This window comes from Leptidea sinapis, chromosome 17, assembly GCF_905404315.1.
Source record: "Leptidea sinapis chromosome 17, ilLepSina1.1, whole genome shotgun sequence".
Lineage (NCBI taxonomy): Eukaryota > Metazoa > Arthropoda > Insecta > Lepidoptera > Pieridae > Leptidea > Leptidea sinapis.
Window position 1 is genome coordinate 11,906,671 of NC_066281.1, and position 19,898 is coordinate 11,926,568.

The window sequence follows — 19,898 nt, forward strand, 5'->3', positions numbered from 1 at the left end:
GTAATATTAGCATCAATCCAAACGTTTGAAAATTTTGTAAAACGTAAAATACCATGTAACAAAAATTATTGAAATGAAGCTGTCTGCAACTTAAAATTTTCTACTGCTTCTAAACTACGGGTGATATTTTATCGCTCTAACAAGAGAAAATAGCTATTTTATGTATCTAAAAAGCGAACGTTTTAAAAGTTAAAAAAAAACATATAACTTGGACTTGATACTATATTCACTACAAAAATCCGTCCACGGGTCCGTGTGCGGTCGATTGAAGGCAGTGTGCCACTGACTTTCACACGAATTATATTTGTTTGGGATTTGTGTGCGCGCATGAATCGAAAAAGTTAGCTCCACCCAAACGCTGAAGGCCGTAGGCGTGATCCAAAGCCTTGAACATTAGTTTGAAAATATTATCAGACGAGAAAATAATTAATAATTTGCTTTCCAAGAGGTAAAAAATTTAAGCGTAGAATATACACCTAATCGGCAAGATTCATTATTATTTGAGGCCAAAGCACATAAGCTTATAGCAATCATAAGTTAAATATATTCCGCAATTTAACTTCTATAATAAATTGATCTTGAACATACCGCAAGAAATACATTCGTTCCTGAACAATAGCTAAGAAAATAGAAAATGTAACAGGAATATAGGATTAAAGAGAAAGTTTAACATAATTTAACGGAAGACTTGTCTGTCGCGTGGATACGAGAGTGCGTTCAATTCTCCCCGCTATAACGCCACGATAAAAGAGATTGAACTTACTTCAGCCGTAATAAGTACGCCCTGTTCCACAACTTAAGTATAAGTGAGATTCGTTTCACAAATTTAGGCTTGTCAAATAAGTGGTGAGAGTTTCGTTACAGGAAAACATAATTTGCATCAATATTTATTTCTTGTTGCAAACATAATACAATCAATAAGTAGATGTAGGCTGTCACTTCCTTTTCACTTTTCATTATTTGAATAAATCCTAGCTGACCAGACAGATGTCCTTCTGTACATAATAAATGAAATACTGCTTTTAAGAATTTGTCAATAATAGTTCATAACATCAAGAATTATTTCATTAAATATGCTCCCTGTTGCTATAATGAAATTGTTTCACAGCAGAACTGTCAAACTGTGCCTCAATAATTAATTCTCTCGTAGAAAATATGTCCATACAAAACAAATATTGGAAATAATTATGGGTTCCAAATCGAAATAAAAACTCTCTCAGCTAAACTGCACTCCATGAAGTAATCCCCATTAAATCCGTTCATAAGATTAGGAGTTCAACTAGAAACAAACATTAAGACACTGAATTTATATAAAGAAAGATAATGAAATAGGTACATAAGATAATGTTTAAAAGTAAATTAAATTAAAGTGAATGGCGGCATCTGCCCAGCTACAGGGGTCTTTTTTACTGCGGGGGCAGTGTGAGGTTAGGCGATAAGGGGCTGCTTGGGCAGTGATGGATACTAACAAAATCCAATTGACGATTTGATTTAGAAGCGATTTTGACGAAGGTTAAAAATATTTTTTAATCGTAATAGGTTAAAACAAAATAGTTCGGTACCTTTTTTACACGCTTTTTATTAGCTTCACTTGTATGTATGTTTGTTTGTAACTGACTCATTTGGGCGCTATTTTGTCTCAGTTAAACGGCCAGGTTTTCTTCAAACTTCGTAGATTTATCGAGGAATGATGACAATAAATTAATTTAATAAAACTATTTTATTTTTAATTTGCAATATAAGATCAAATTTTTTCATCTATCATCGATAAGGCAGGAATTGATATTCATTTTACATTTCAACTAATGCGTGTTTTTTAGTTATGTTAAACTATTTTTATTAAGTAAGTTTTGTATGTAATAACAAAACTTATACTGTAAATCTATCATATATAATTTAATCTATTTACAAATCACAAATGCAATTAATGAAATCATTCATTTATTTATAGATAGCTGAAATTCTTTGTTTGTTTATGTTTATATGAAGAAGATTATTTGAGGATTTTATTTTTTTTGGTCTGCCTGTATAATAAACTGTGTTGGTCATTGTTTTGTACTTTGATTAAGGATTGATCTCCGCTGCACTCCAACTAGATACCGGAGGCGTAATTGCAGAGTGCGGCAACTGTGAACAATGAGTGACGTTGACGTTGACGTGCCACGTGTTCTGTTAAACTTTGCGTGCCACATGTTTTGAAACTAAAATGTCGGGTTGCGTAGTAAGACACTGGGATATCATCAGTAAGTATTTTGTATTTTATTAATTTCAATCTAAAATAACACGAAACGTATGTTACAAAATTTGAAAGATACCATTGAGTGTCAAGATGCCACGCACACAAGCATCTAATAGTTGCCGTTATAAAATCTATTATTCTTAGTTAGTTCGGTATCTAGTTTGAGCGCAGCGGAGACCAATCCTTAATCTAAAATTTTGTATTTTATTAAAAAAAATTAATTAGAAGGAGAAAATAAACTAGAAATTGTTGTCAAATAAATTTAAAATATTTGATAGCATAATTGCATTGACTATAACATAGTATTTGATCAAAATACTTATAGTAAGTTAAATACTATTAGTAATCGCGAGTGAAAAGGTAAATAAATTTCTAGAAAATGTTTGTAATAATTGAAAAGCCTTCATTTCACTTTACATAAATAGATCGGAATACGGGACCGGCCTATCAATACGAAATTATATCAACAGTTCGTCGGTAACATTTCCCGATAGGTTCAATTATAGATTTTCCTCTTTGCTTAATATTTTTTTTATGAAAATAACGGACGCTCAGCTGATGGTATTTGATACGCCCTGCCCATTACAATGCAGTGCCGCTCAGGATTATTAAAAAACCCAAAAATTCTGAGCGGCGCTACAATTGCGCTCGTCACCTTGAGACATATGATGTTACGTCTCATTTGCCTAGTAATCTCACTAGGTACATTACCCTTCAGACCGAAACACAATAATGCTTACACATTACTGCTTCACGACAAAAAAGGCACCGTTGTGGTACCCAAAAGCCGGTTTATTCTTTCGGTTATACAACAAAAACTACTGAACCGATCGGAATAATACTTGTACTATAAGATGCAGCGTTTTTTTGGAGAAGATTATAACGTATATATGTTGGTGATAGTTAATCCGGGACCTATATTTTTTTGACTCAGAAGTACTTATATATTCGTAGTAGAAATAATTTAGTCAATGACAATTCATACAAGGATCGGGCGCGGGGTACTAAATTTATATGGCAAAACAACGTTTGCCGGGTCAGCAGTTGTAAGTAAATAAAGTCAAAGAGGATGTAAAAACTACGTAATAAGAGGCGGGGCTGCCTGAGTATAAATTGAAATTTTGTGTAGTATAAAACGTGCAGTGATTTGACATAAGTTTGAAATAATAGTAATTACAGTATAGCAATTGGTGACGAAGTATAATCCGGCAAATTTGAAAGTGAACAGTTGCTTAAAACGTAGTGGATTTCGATCTTACAAGATTATAGCCTTCATCTGTCAATCTATCAATGACTGCACGTTTCATACAATCGAGTGAATCGCTTCTTTCTTAGAGTTTCACTAAACGTATTGTCATATTTGCAGTTTTGAGACATCAGAAACAAAAACAATATTAAAAATTTCTCTCTGATTTCTGAAGTTAATGTTTTAGCAAATCTTTCTGTAAAAAAAATAGTTATAAAATGAGCTGGGATTCCAAACAATAGAATCAGAACCTTACTAGATTTCTTTGATGTGAAAACATAGTTTGAAACAAACAAATTCCTTTTGCAATAGCGAATAAAAAGTTTTATAAAGTACATTCTTTACAAATTATTGTCTAGATCTTAACAATTTTCTTGAAGAGTAGAAAGACCTGCAATTTCTCAGTTTATTAAAAATACTGTATTGAATATTGAAAATCTTTAATTAAAATGATTCAAAGCGTCAAGTCAAATGTAAATTTAGTAAATTAAAAGTATTGTATACAAGAATTCCAAAAACATATAATTAAAAGGCATAAAAGGCATAAAAGGCATTTATTTCATCATAAATTGATTCCTTTAGAATTCTTTTTGATGTCATTTCTAAAATACTAGATACTACTTCCGCTTCGGAAACAAATGGCGCTCTGAGAGAGAAGAAGCGGCGAAAGAAACTCTCCCAGTATTCTTTTTTATGCGCTCTTTTCAATAAAAATATACCATATTGTACAGTCATTTGTATCGCTATAAAATAATCATAATCTAGTCTGAGGCTGTCCGATCACTTAGATATTCAGCTGTGGAGTATTAGGATTTACGACAGAGCCATTTTTTATAAAACGTTTAAATTTACTTGTAGATAATGCCTGAACAGTGGCAGGGCCTTCATTATAAAAGTGTATACATATACCCTTAAAGTTATTATTTATCTTATGAAGCCTACTAGAATTAGTTACATGCAATCCCTTATTTCTAGTGTTATAATTGTTAAAGTTGTAAAAGATTGTTACACAGGATGGATTATTTCCTTTTCAAAGCACTAATCAAATTAAAATGTATTTATTTAAGATATTTTAATCTTAAAATGGAAACAAAAGATTGTAAGAACATTGAATCTCTGCTCTAATAATGAGAATAACTTTACAATACTACATCTATTCATTTCTTTTTCGAGCTTTTGAATTAAATTATACTGGAAGAACTCATAGATTATGTTTTATAAATCAAAATACATTTATAGTGTAAATTAACCCTTCCAAAATGAATATGTTTGAACGTGTATTGTATATTGTGTATTTGGATACGTGGAGCGAATGAGTGAAGAAAGATTGACCATTGAATTGATTCCGCTTAATATAATCGTATAAAGCTTGCAAGATCTTTGAGTGCATACTTCGCGGTATTAATGTCTTTTAAAAACTATTTTGAATTTGAATAGCGATATCAACCAATTACGATGGATAATGGTCAAAACATTTAAAAATATAGTCAATGGTAAATAAAACATTTATACTAATTTCTGTTTTTGATCACCTGGTCCTACCAAATACACCCTGCTAGTGATTATCATGCATTTCTATTAAAGTGCTCAGTAGACCAAAAACTTCAATTGACGCAATGATTGCCAATTACTGCATAAAAATCCCAATGTTCCGCTTTTTAAATTGAAAAGAATATCTTCTGAGTAGACTCCCTGTCTACTTTTACTATCTTTCAACTCTTTACTCGCATTTTGGTTTTTAGTAACACAAATGGTGCCAATCAGTCACCAGTTGCTTCATAAAGGGCAGCTCCTTAATTCTTACTAAGTCTTTATAAAAAGAGACTTGTAAACTTGTATCGATCACAGAAATCAACGAAAGACTTGCTTCGTATGTGTAGGTTCTGAAAATTATATAAAAATCATAACATACATCAAGTTGCGCGTTATTATGGACAAATGGCTCAATCTCAAAACAATCAAATTCAAACAGACCCATTTAAGCCTTTACCTTCATTCAAATCATCCCAACATTTTTAATCAATCAACTTAGTTGCCTTGTAAAAATTTTTGAAAAAAAAAATGAGGTTTAATTTAAAAACAAACAGAATCCGTGTTTGATTTGATAATTAAACCAGTAATTGACGTTGTACATATTTCAGAGAAGGACAGAAGTAAGTTGCTGAAATTCTGATATCGAAATTGCTTCATATGGTTAGCCCCAGATAGTACAGGAAGAATAATGGGATCTTAATTACTTCAGCAGCTCATCGAAGGGCGTACCGTAAATAGCCTTTATTCGGATGATACAAAAGACTTTAAGTAGGAACATCAGATATTGAACTCATATTAGAAAGTTCTTGTTCGAGTGAATTCTTTCTACTCGCAAAATGGAGAGATCTCGAAACACGCTATGGGTGATTTTAGTCGTAAAAAAAATAAGAGGATATTGATCTAAAATAAGTTATTTTCATGTACCGGGAGCCTTATATGTTGATCCTATCAATGATATAAAATCTGAGTCACAATATAAAATAACTAATTACACGACAAAAAAAATTGGCGGTTGTAGAGACTGTCGATAGAGGTGAAAAATTAGGACTTTAGGTATTAAAATTTTGAATTTCATAATAAAATTATTAATTTCAATATATTTCTAAAACGTATTAAGCTATTGCATAGCTTCTACCGCTGGCCTTGAGCGTGGAGACCGAATCCAGAAATTCAACACTTACTAGATGTATATAGATATTTCGGCACGGTCGTTACAGTTGCCGGGGAACAGCGGTTATCACGTATGCTTTTTTGCAGAAGGTCCCAGGTTTGAGCCTGGGGTACATCTTGATTTTGTTTTATTTCTTTATTTTTTTATCACGTTTTTTTAATTTTTATTATTATGTCAAGCATTTTTATTTAGTTTCATCTGTCCAGTAATCTGTCTGTAATCAAATCTTGCAAGTTAAATTTTACTCACTTCCCGTTTGCATTTTTTACAACTAATTTTATCAAAAAAAAATACTGCTTAAATAAAATAAATAAATAATTATAATTGCATAAGTGGATAAAAAATGCTATGCAATAGCTTCACCGCGGCAGTCCTCGAGTGCCACACGTCTTTTTTTTTTCAATTCACTAATGTTGCACAATACGTCAGCGGTATAGCTACAGATATACTGCAATAAGCATTTCGGTGACGCGAACTCACGAAATTTCACTTCAAAAAATATCATACGTTTTTCCTTGAGAAATATAAGTTGAAAAAAATTCAGTTGTCGGATTCTACTTTATACATATTATATTTTATAAAACTACATCGTACGAAGAGTAGGCAAACATGTTTTCAGCTTTACGTGGGCTGATTGTAGGTTAAACAAAGTTTAATAAGTAAAGTTCGACGGCGGCTTTCGTTACTTTCAAAAGTGACATTTAATTTTCACATAACTACAATATTTTATGAAATCGTGACTTGCAATTTAAGGATTTGTAATAAAATTATCGCTTATTTTATATTAAATATATTTTTTTTTATCTACATGAAAACACTCGCACAGGGTTAATTTTATTGATGTATCATCTCTGGGGGCGTGATTATTTTATCTTGCCTTATATTTTATGTAATAAATAAAAATCTCAAATCATGATGTGTTCAGAATAAACATCGAAACTTCGAATTCAATTTAAACGAAAATTTCCATACTGAGTGCAGTTTGGTTCAACTTGAGAGATATTATAGTTTTCTATTTCGATTTTTGACCCTTAATTATAACTATTTCAAAATTTATTAAAATAACAAGCATATATGCTGATATTTTTGGGAACAAACCCTTTCATGGAGCAAAAACCGTAAAATAACCCTCATAATATACAAACAAATAACGGATCAATAATTAAACCCTGTCAAATCGCTACGAGAATTTTCATTTAAATTCAAATCTTGCTTTAATAATTGCGTACGTAGGAATGCTTCCTGTGAAGGGTTATCCATCTAAGCGTTCCCACGAAGTACATTCTTATCTAATCACTTCGATGATTAAATTATAAGCTCTACAGCGTAGCCAGTCCTCATATCGACCGTAGCATCAAGTAGTAGGATTGCACTTAATATACAGTGTGTTATGAGATAAGCGATACATACCATCAAATGTAATTGTAGCACCTATCAATACAATAAACCTATTACGGCCGTTCCCAATATTCAGTCTATCTCTTACTTGAGATAAAAACCGTTGACTTTTCTGTCCTAATAAACTTATCAACGGAAACTCACCTAATACATGCACGTTGTCTGTCAATGGGATGACGTAGTACCAGCGATGTAAAGTTTGTATGGAAATTGCAATTCACGCGTCCCAATATAAGGCGATAAAACTGACTTATCGGGTATATTGGGACAGCTTCAGATTATTGACAGCTAATTACTGACAGTAGAAGGTTGTAATTAATCTCTATCTGTAGATAGTATTTTTTTAATGAAAATAAGGGACAAGACGAGCAGGACGTCCAGCTTATGGTAATTGAACCGCCCTGCCCTTTACAATGCAGTGCCGCTCAGGATTCCTGAAAAACCCCAAAAATTTTAAGTGGCACTACAACTGCGCTTGTCACCTTGAGACATAAGATTTTAAGTCTAATTTGCCCAGTAATTTCACTAGCTACGGCGCCCTTCAGACCGAAACTCAGTAATGTTTACACATAATTGCTTCACGGTAAAAATAGGAGCCGTTGTGGTACCAATAATCTAGCCGGCATCCTGTGCAAAGGAGCCTCCCACTGGTGATTGGGAACGGCCGTTAGTTAACCATAAACTTTGTATACTAGCTTAATAGACGAACCCTGTGTGAAAGTGAGATAACTATCCTCACATAAAAACCTAGTTGTGAGTCAGACACCATGAAGACCATGAAATCGATCATGAAAACAATTTAGTGTCCATTAGTCTCCTGTCAAATTGGACTGCGTTTTAATTTTAGTGTTTTTATCATTTTTGTTCTGTGTTTCAACGGATATTAATTAAAAAATATAATGGTATATAACAACAATCCAGCGAAAGAAATATTTCACAGATAATTACTGATTCTTCAATAGTACATTATTTTCGTAGAACATATGCACTAAAATACTAAATATTACATTTTATATGCGTAGTAAAAACTCTATATTCTAAAGATAATATTTATTAAAAAAATATGTGTTAGAAAATAAAATATTGTATATGTGAATATGACGCTGTTCGTCAATATTTTGTCATAGGGATTGACTATACTATCTATAGATTGTGAGATAAATTACTACCTTTTACTGTCAGAAATTAGCTGTCAATAATCTGAAGCTGTCCCAATATACCCGATAAGTCATTATTGGGACGCCTGAATTGCGATTTCCATACAAACTTCTATCGCTGGTAAGCTATACGTCCTCCTATTGACAGACAGCGTGTACAGATAAGGTGAGTTAAAATTAAAGCGTCGATAAGTTTTTTGGGACAGTAGAAAAGTCAACGATGGTCACGATTTTTATCTCAAATAGGCCACAACCGGAGATAGACTGAATAATGGGAACGACCGTAACTCACTAACACATCTGTACACACACACACACGAACATTTTAAATTTGGTCTCGCCGTAATGAGGAGGAAGTCAACACGATGCACTCAGGTTTTCAGAATAATTCCACAATAAAATTTTAAATGATAAACCAACGCGGCTGTTCTGCTCAATGTTTATCATAATATGTGGTCATTTCACAAAGACATAAATGAAAATAAATGGCGCGGAATAATCCAGAATGACGCCAGTGACGTGGAATATAAAAGCGCCAACGAATTTCAGTGAAAAGATTTACATAAACCACCGCATATTTTCAACGAACCTGTTACCTGGCTGTGCAGTTTTGTTGCTACCGTTATACTGTTTTTACTTTAAAACAAAATAGGTTTCACTCCCGAGTGCATTCAGTCAACCGCCAATATCTGAGCAAATAGGAAAAGTGTTACTTTTATTTCGTTTAGGAACAGTTTCAGAAAAGAAACATCACAGTTCTACGCCCGGTTGTGTTGCAATAAAGGTTTCAATAAATCCAATGGGATGTTTCGCCGCCTCGACGGATCTCTGCGCGTTGAAACATTGCATTCACAAGTGCGAGTCTAAACTTAATCTAATTCGGATAAACCCGGCTGTGCTCCGTGTCAAATTGTGAATGGATGTTGAAATAAATATGTCGGATTGAATTTAATGTAGAAATTTACATCTTTTGAACGTTCAATTTCAATAAAACGAAGACTACAAAGCCCTTGTCTTTGATCGGCCACTTCAACGAACCAGGTTTAATACAAGTGTGCCTTTTTAGCTGAATATAACCAATCACAATTAATAAGCCTTTTGATCAAACGGGAATGAATATTTGGATGAGGACCTGTTTACTACAGGTGTGAGGTTATGGAAACACCACTGCAAAAAGCTTACGGAATGCAAGAGTGAGGCTGGTTAACGGGATCGGATTCTGCAACATCCAGCATCGTTCCCCAAAGGCTGCAGTAGTCTAGAAAGGTCGCTTACTGTTTGTGACGGCCTGTGTTGATTGAAGTAGAGTTAAGTTAGAGGACAATAGGGAAATAGTTTAAAATAATTGGATTCAATGATGAAATGGAGAGGGATAATTACCTACAAACAAAAGGACATAAAACAAAAAAAATTTTCTATAATGCAATTTCAACGGACTCTGTTTAAAACGTATCTCTGTAGCTTCTCTATAAATATTAAGCTGTCTACATACATGTGTACACACATATATAAAACATTATGTAAATACATAAATAAAATTTGAATAACATTTAATGACCGATGCGGGACTCGAACCCGCAGCCTCTCGCGTTCCGTGCGAGAGCTCTCACCAACTGAGCTAACCGGCCGAGTTACGCATCGTTGATAAAATCTTGTATGCTTTGTTCAACTTTCTTTTCAAATTTTATATGTGTAATTAATATCAGAAGTGAGGTTTATCACTCTATGAACATAACTAATTGTTTATTGTATAAATATTTTACAGTGATGAGTATCAAACTTTTTTTTATGATGTACCTAGTTACTTTAGATCTCGGATTTATCGAAGTGTTAACGCCTTGCATAATATAATCTTTGACGTAAATACTGTTCTCGTGGAACAAATTAGAGCTGAGTAAGCGGAGACTTGGAAAATAGTACACATTTTACTAGTCTGTCCATTAAACTGGTTTGAACGGAGTGTGCAAATTCAAGCTAAAAGCAGAAAATACAGTTCTCATGTAATGTAGATGGCTTTGCAGTAATTTTACGATTTTCGATTAAAACTCTTTCCTTAACAATATGGGTATAGATATTTATGTATAAGCCTTAATTGCGTTAAGTTCTTATTAGATTTAATATCCTCTTCTGAGTCAATACAGGTCATATAATATTTTCTTTGTTTGACACTTTGTAGGGTTCCATAGCCAAATGGCAAATAACGGAACCCGTAAGGATTCGTCATGTCTGTCTGTATGTCTGGCTGTCCGTATGTCCAGCCACTTTTTCCCGTAACTATAAGATCTATACTGTTGAAACTTAGCAAGTAGATGCATTCTGTGAACCGTGTTAAGATATCACACAAAAATAGAAAAAAAAAAAACAATAATTTAGAAAAAATAATTTTTCAACAAACTGTCTTCAAAAATGATATTGAGGTTTCTAATATCATATTTTTTTCTACTCTGTATAGTTTGCACGAAGACAATTACAAGTAGTAAGATGTATCCCCCCCCCTGTTACTTCTAAAATAAGAGAATAATAAAACTAAAAAAAAGAAGTACAAAACCATGCAAACTTCCACCAAAAATTGGTTTGAACGAGATCTACAAGTAGTTTTTTTTTAAATACACAATTATTAAAACATCGAATAAAGTTACAAGGAACTACAAGAACTTTTATATAATGTTAATTACTGCTACAGAACCCTTCATGGGCGAGGCCGACTCGCACTTGGCCGCTTTCTTTAAAGGATTAAAACGCGTGTAATTTTTACTGTATTTTTACATTCGTTATTGTTCATATTAAGTAAGTTTTGTATTAGAATTAGTACTGAGACTCATATTTCCTTGTATAGAATAAGGTGTGGTACAAATCTTTACAGGACATTAAGTATTTTTATATGAAAATATGGGACGAGACGAGCAGGACGTTCAGCTGATGGTAATTGATACGCCCTGCCCATTACAATGGAGTGCCGCTCAGGATTCTTGAAATGCCCAAAATTTCTCAGCGGTACTACAATTGCGCTCGTCACCTTGAGACATAAGATGTTTCATTTGCTCAGTTATTTCACTAGCCACATCGCCCTTCAGACCGAAACGCAAACGAATGTTTACACATTACTGAAATAGGCCCCATTGTGGTACCCATAATCTAGCCGGCTTCCTGTGCAAAGGAGCCTCCCACTGGTAATGATTGCTAAGTACGCAGTTGGTACAAAGCGCAAAATAAATCGAAAATTTTGCGATTGGATAAAAATTGTACAAAAATTCAATAAATCCTCATGCATTTGGCTGCAAACTTTAAACCAATTTCACACAAAACGAATCAATCGAAATTGAATTCAAAAATAGCACTACACAATTGTTCGAGTATCGTAAATGTATTATAATTGAAATGTGGCCCGAGACGGACAAAGAATGAATGAAATTCATGAGATCTTGTGTAACACTTCTCAGCTCCGAGTAGTCAAGAGCTTTCCGTGAATGTGAGTAGTTGTGAGTGGTTTATAAGAATGTATAGTGAGACGCCTGTCTCTCACACTTTGCCGTCGACTTCATTTGAGCTGACTTGGATTTGTAACTTTAAAAAACTCACGTACCAAAATATTACAATCCTATGATTACCGTAAATCATTTCGTTGCTATAAAATCCAACAAAACACAATATTATGTTCATTAGAAATAATATACAAGAGGAATATAAGTTGTAAGAAATAAAGAGTTCCGCCGCGACCACGATTCATGCTATTGGATTGAAATATCGGCACCAAAATAATAAAATTTATATCGTGAGTACCCGTCATAATAATTACAATTACAAAGAATATAAATAAATCTTAAAATCACTTCGTTAGCTTCAGAAATAATGTAGTATATTCTATTAATTTATAATAACAGTACATATTATAAAACAAAGTCTATATCTGCGTCTGTCTGTCGGTTCACGAAAAACTTAAAAAATATAACACCGATTTTGTGCTGTTTAGACCAATGGATAGCGTGGTTCTCGAGGAAGGTTATAGTATATACTTTATTAAGATTTTGCATATATTTTTGTATATATTAACGATATTTGTAGGAGGTGTCGGAAAAAATAAGCCACCTAGGAGCTATCAACGAAAACCCTTTGAGATATAACAAAACAATGAAAATGAAAAAAAATGTGTATCTTATGTAGTTCTATAAAAAAGTCGGCGATGGCATATGTCTATCTTTAAAGCATAGCACACAATATATTATTAATACTTTAAGAAATTGACAATTATAATGAAGCGGTTACATAAAAGCGGTTTACACAAATACGATATTAATCCATATCAATTTATAAACAACAGTGTCTGTTGGGTCAGCTTTTAATATTTTATAACATACTTGTTTGGCTATTAAGCCGATACAATTTTGTTATGTCTAAAACGGCACCAAACATGCTACGAAATAGTATTGACTTAGCTGTACACGGCTAAACGATTGTGAAACTCAACAGCTCTAATGGTCTAGCACTTAAGACCTCACTTAATGCGATTTAATTTTTCAAGAAGTCCTCTGACGTCTGTTTCCTTTTCCGACTCCACTAATGTATTTTACAGTTCAAGCTACAAATAGATCTTATATAATGCTCGCAGTACTCAGCTTTTTGTGCCACGGACACCGTATTAGTTTCATCAAAGTATCATTGGGTATGGGTATAATGTAAGATTTTTTTGATGTGAAACTTCTTTAGAATCGTTGTGATTTGAAACTCGATGAAACGAAAAAGCAAGACGATAGAAACACAAGCAGGTAAGATAAGAAGCACTATACAGTGTTTTCGTACCAGGAGATCATAGTTGAAGAAAAATTGTCTTATGTATGACGTGAGTATACCTTAATATATTCTGACGTCATGCGCTCGACGTATTACAACATAGACACCAGGAGAATATAAATATGGTAGCAGTAATAGTAATGTCTTTCATAGCGGTTGAAATAATGTGTAATCCTAGCAATATGTACTAGGACTTCATGTGCAGTTTAAAGGTTTAATATAAATATTGTTTCGGATAAAGCGATTCAGCGAAGCATGGACATTACTTCAGCGGATGATAGCACAAATCGGCTGTGCGAGGAAATAATTTCTTAAGAAACACACGAATGTGTAATGTAAGACGCGAACGGAATGCGGGTGAAATTACGTATTTTGAGGGAATGTGTGCTGGTGAAATTTGAGAACTAGTATCAAGTTGAACAACCTCTCCGAACACTACCCGTGATATTTTCCCTTATACCTCAACGCAAAGCCAAGAAATCTGGTTATACTGTTGATTTCATAATTTCAATGGGGTCGCCACATTCTTGTCCCAGTTTTTTCAGGTTTGAGGGATTATTTCGTTGATGATTCACTTACGAAGGAGGGAACTTTTCGAGTGGGTCGTTCAGTAAGTGATTTAAAAACCCATTTTCATATAAAAATTTTTTGTTTAAGTTTCAAGGATTGACGAATTAATTGAAGATGATGAGGATATTAGGGTTCGTAACCGAGAAGTGAAATGAGATTAGTAACAAAACGCGAATACTTATTATAATAATACTTATCATAACAATTTGTTAAAGTGATTCACTTCGGGGATTAATTAAACAAATTAAATTTGTAAACAGAATCTGTCGCGTTCCGTGCGAGCGCTCTTAAACTGAGCCAACCGTTTGAGTGACGTATCGTTGATAAATCATGTGTCTTGTTCAACTTACAGGTTGTGGCTTCATCATGTGTTAAATTACAAAACTACATGATATAAATCCCTTATAAATAATTTTAAAAATAGTTTAGAACAAAGGACATCGCTCCATTATAACAAGAACTATTTGATATATTTCACAAACAAAAACTCAATCCATAAAATGTCTCGTCCCTTGTTTTCTCCTAACATTCAAATCGAACGTGGGATGAATAAACACTATTAAATTTCAATGTTGGGTCTGTACACATGTAATACATTACAGAGAGAAAGAAAATGTAGATTATATTCATATCTCGTATATGACATATAATTTATTAATATTGAAAACTATTATTTCCTTATTATCATTTAGTATTTATTAGCAGAATTTTTAAGTTATTTTTATAACAATAAAGGACGAGACAAACAGGACGTTTAGCTGATGGTAATTGATACGCCCTGTCCATTTCAATGCCACTGCATGCACCGCTCAAGATTTTTGAAAAACCCCAAAAATTCTAAAAGGCACTACAACTTCGCTGGTCACCTTGAGACATAAGATGTTAAGTCTCATTTGCCCGGTAATTTCACTAGCTACGGTGCCCTATAGACCGAAACACAGTAATGCTTACACATTACTGCGGCGCTGTGTGGTACCCATAATCTAGCCGGCATTCTGTGCAAAGGAGCCTCCCACTGATAAACATGGTGACATTTTGGATTGATAATGTTTTTACCTCCACAGTCCTCAAACACGTAATTTAAAGTTAACCGACACGGTAGCTTAGACACGTGCCGAAAAAGCTAGTTACGAAAACAGAACAAAGTTATATTCCGCTCGAATAATAAATCCCCCGTACCATAAAACGAGAACTGTCCCATGTGTCGCGACGTACTTTTAATTGTCACACAGTCAGTGAAAATATTATTAGACTTCATTTTCGTTTTGCCTCACACAAAGGTACCGTGCCGCAGCTGTGCACAAAATTGCTATCTACAGCATTTGCAGCGCAAAATGTTATTATATTAATTTATATAATGCATCAAGTGTCTTAACATGATATGCTTACAAACCTTCATTTACTTAGAAAATGTTATATGAATATAAATTTTACTTAAAGTTTTTTTAACTACTTTATATTTAACTAGCAGATATAGCAGAAATAGCGACATTTCCATTATTTTTTTTAAATTAAAGAACACTTATATAACACATACTGTAGCCGCTAGTGCGCACGCGATGTAAATAATATTTTAGGTAATTTTCTTACACCTTGGGTTAAATTTAAATTATTGGAATTTAAGCAAGGATCTCTAAATTTTCTGAAAATAAAATATGACCTGTTTTGACACGGGGATAGTGTAGCTTCCCAACAGGGAAAGAATTTTTCGAATAGGTTCAGTATAATACTATTAAATGCAAATTAATAATAATTTTAGACAAATTAAATTTGAAAATATTATAGTAATGAACATTGTTTTCAAATTTAATTTGTGTAATTAATCCCAGAAGTGAGTGTAATCACTTAAAAAAGTAACAAATTGTTAATAATTTTACTTAAACAACCATGATATTAACAACCTTTGGTTAAATCCTATTGAGGTCTGATGTTGAGAAAACTCATCATGTTTGTTTAGATATATAAAGTAATTTTAAACATTTCCAATTAAGTTCCCAACTCGTAGATAGGGTTATAGAAATAAATTTTCATATCTGATCTGATCTGACATAATTATAAGGACTAATTAATTGTTAAATGCTTTTATTAATTAGATATTAAGCTCCTTTGTAAATATTTAATAGTAAATAAAGAAAATTGTAATTTTATTATTCAATTAAGTATTTTAAATATAGTCATAAGCATTGATCCAATATAGTTTAAAAAGGAACTTATTCAAGGGTAGAATGTTAATAACATTTATCATTTCTATTAATAAAACTCAGTTCAAAAATCACCACTATTATTAAAAACTGACCAAATAAATAAAATACGTTTTATTTAAGTGATTTTGTTTCATAGCCACAAATAACCAAAGAAATAAAACTGTACAAGTCTCTACATTTTTTTCAACAAAAATTGATTAGCTTTGTTTTGAAGAAGTCTCCATGGTGCTTCGGAAAGTAGTAAAAACTGTGTTTTATTCATTCCTAAGTCCGTAAATCAGATAGAAAATAGCTGTGATAAAACCTTTGGAGTCACTCAGTAAATTAAACTTACTTCCGTTTGTCAACAATGTAACAAGGAATCTAAAACACTTCATTTGAATTGCTTATAGCCTTTGATTAGGGATTGGTCTCCGCTGCGAACTAGACACCGCAGGTGCAAAGTGCAGCAACTAATACTACGCCCAAGTGGGCGTACTCGAGCTAGTCTCGAACAATATGTTACGTTGACGTATCACATATTCTGTTATACTTTGCTAATAATTGAAACTAAAATTCCGGGTAAAACTTTGTAAAAATAATACGACAAGAAATAAGAAAGACACTGGGATCACATATCATCAGTAAGTATTTTGTGTATAGATTTCAATGTAAAATAACACGAAGCGTATGTAACTAAATTTGAAAGATGTATTGAGTGTCAAGATGGCACGCACACTAGCATCTAAGAGTTGCCATAGCGTGATTCTCAAGAAAGGGTTTGAGAGTATAATTTGTTTAGTTTTTCTACATACTTTGTATACATTAACGATAAGATAAGATAAGCCGTCTGAGAGCTTTCCACGAAAACGCTGTCAAAATCCATTGAGATATAACAAAATACTGTATCGTGGATTGTGTATCTTACATGTAGTTCTACGGAAAAGTCCGCGATGGCATATATCTATCTCTTAAGGACTGCATAATATATCCATTTTAATATTATAAAAATTGGCAATTATAAAGTGGACATGTAGAAACTATTTACACAAATACGATATTAATCCTATCAGCATATTACTACATATTATAAAATCATTAATTTCCGATGGCTTTACTTACTACATTATTCCCAATAAGGTGCTTGCGAGTCAGCGAGTATATTATATTTTTAGAAGGGTCGGTAGATTCCGACTATCAATAACAGTCGTTTTCAATGTACTATCTATAGATAGAGATATATTACTGCTACTTTCAGTAATTAGCTGTCAATAATCTGAAGCTGTCCCAATATACCCGATAAGGCATTCTTATCGCCTTATTATTGGGACGCGTGAATTACAATTTCCATACAAACTTCTATCGCTGGTAAGCTATACGTCGTCCCATTGTTAGACAGCGTGTTCGGATAAGGTTAGTTACCGTCGATAAGTTTATTGGGACAGAAAAGTCAACGATAGTTACAATTTTTATCTTAAGTAAGAGATAGACTGAATATTGGGAACTGCCGTAAGCAGAAATGTGAAGCATTGAACAAAATATTTGAATAGGCATAGAAATTGAATATGATATAACATTAAAATACTATAAATATTGCAGAACAGCAGAAAAAAAGACTTTTACAATGTTTGCCTACAGGAGAGGCTCATTTGTTGCAGAAAGCGCTTGAATTTATTTGCAACTTTTTTACAAAATAAAGAACAGTAGGGTCTAGGTCTATTATGCTGAGAATACAACAATATTTATGTAACAAAACAATAGTAGACCTACGTTAACATGACTTAACGTTAGAACAAACACGAAATAGAGTACAAACCGAAGTCGGCCATTATTAATTCATCTACAGTTACTAAGTAATGTACATTAGAAACGTTAGCAAATGGACATGACTAATAATATGTTTAAGGCGCAGACTGACTAGGATTGTAAATGGTACTTTACCAGTGTGAGGCTCCTTTGCACAGGATGCCGGCTAGATTATGGGTACCACAACGGCGCCTATTTCTGCCGTGAAGCAGTAATGTGTGAGCATTACTGTGTTTCGGTCTGAAGGGCGCCGTAGCTAGTGAAATTATTGGGCAAATAAGACTTAACATCTTATGTCTCAAGGAGACGAGCGCATTTGTAGTGCCGCTCAGAATATTTGGGATTTTTCAAGAATCCTGAGCGGCACTGCATTGTAATGGGCAGGGCGTATTAATTACCATCAGCTCCTGCTCGTTTCGTCCCTTATTTCATAAAAAAATGCTACAACCAACCCTTCAATATTTGTGTTGATGCAAATGGGCATTTATTTTACTGATTTTCTTTTGTTTATTCAAAATTTACGTATTAAACTCAAATATTTGAAGTTTTATAAAAGTACTAAATCTATTAAATTCTTTAAAAAAAAAGAATGTTGTAATAGCTGAAAATTGGGAGATTTTTGACTTCAAAGTTTATTTTTGGGAAGCAACTTCCAAATTTTTTGTTGGATATTCCAAATTATATATAAACATTCTATTCGGTTTAAAATTTTCTTTAATTCGTTCTTTGTGCACTGTATTTTTTGCGTCGGAATATTTTCATTTCTTTATATTTTAATCGACTCTCTAACGGCCGTTCCCAATATACTACTACCTTCTACTGTCAGTAATTAGCTGTCAATAATCTGAAGCTGTCCCAATATACCCGATAAGTCAATCTTATCGCCTTATATCGGGACGCGTGAATTGCAATTTCCATACAAACTTCTATCGCTGGTAAGCTATACGTCCTCCCATTGACAGACAGTGTGTACGGATAAGGTGAGTTACCTTCGATAAGTTTGTTGGGACAGTAATGTCAACGATAGTTACGATTTTTATCTCAAGTAAGAGATAGACTGAATATTGGGAACGGCCGTAAGAAACAAATTTTTGTGGATATTGAGTTATGACAGCGCCTTAATATCACAATGAAAACATTCGTTCAATATTATAAGTTCAGTGGTAACGGAAACAGCCATATTGGTTTAAAGAACGTTAACAATAATGTTTATTCAGACAATGTAAATAAGAGATTCGGAAGCAGCTCTCATTGGTTGCAAGTCAATAAAACGATAATTACATTCCTTTAATTGTTTGGCAAACTGCACTGTTTGTAAGTAATACATTTTATTTATATCGGCTTTTTTATTGACATATATTATTTATCGACTGATTTTGACTTTATGGACTTTAAGCGACATAGAAACAAATTAAAAATGATTATGCTGATGAAAATATTTCATAAAATATACATATAAACATCCATGACACGGAAACAAACTTTTTAATTCATTCTATTAATGTTTTTAACTACCGGGACCTCTAGCTTAGTAGAAAGGGTCACTAACCACTTGGCTCATAATTTCAGCTGGAAGACGTCCACTGCTGGACAAAGGCCTACCCCAAAGATCGCCACGACGATCGATCCAGCGCTGCCATCATCCAAGTTATTCCGGCGATATTAACCAGAGCGTCGCCATATGTTGTGGGGGGCCTACCAACACTACGTCTTATGGTAGGTGGTCGCAAGCATCTGAACTTTGTCGGTTACTTTGGTTCTCTACGGATCTCCTCATTTGTAATTCGACCTCGCAGGGAAACTCCGA

General features: G+C 33.4%; 1 protein-coding gene and 1 non-coding gene across 3 annotated transcripts in view; both read right to left on the reverse strand.

The window, feature by feature from the left end:
- LOC126968881 (neural-cadherin) overlaps positions 1 to 19,898 on the reverse strand; it is a 499,877-nt gene that overhangs the window by 236,391 nt on the left and 243,588 nt on the right. The window lies entirely within an intron of this gene.
- Trnas-gga (transfer RNA serine (anticodon GGA)) lies at positions 10,299 to 10,372 on the reverse strand. Its single transcript has one exon. It is a non-coding gene; the product is annotated as a tRNA-Ser (tRNA).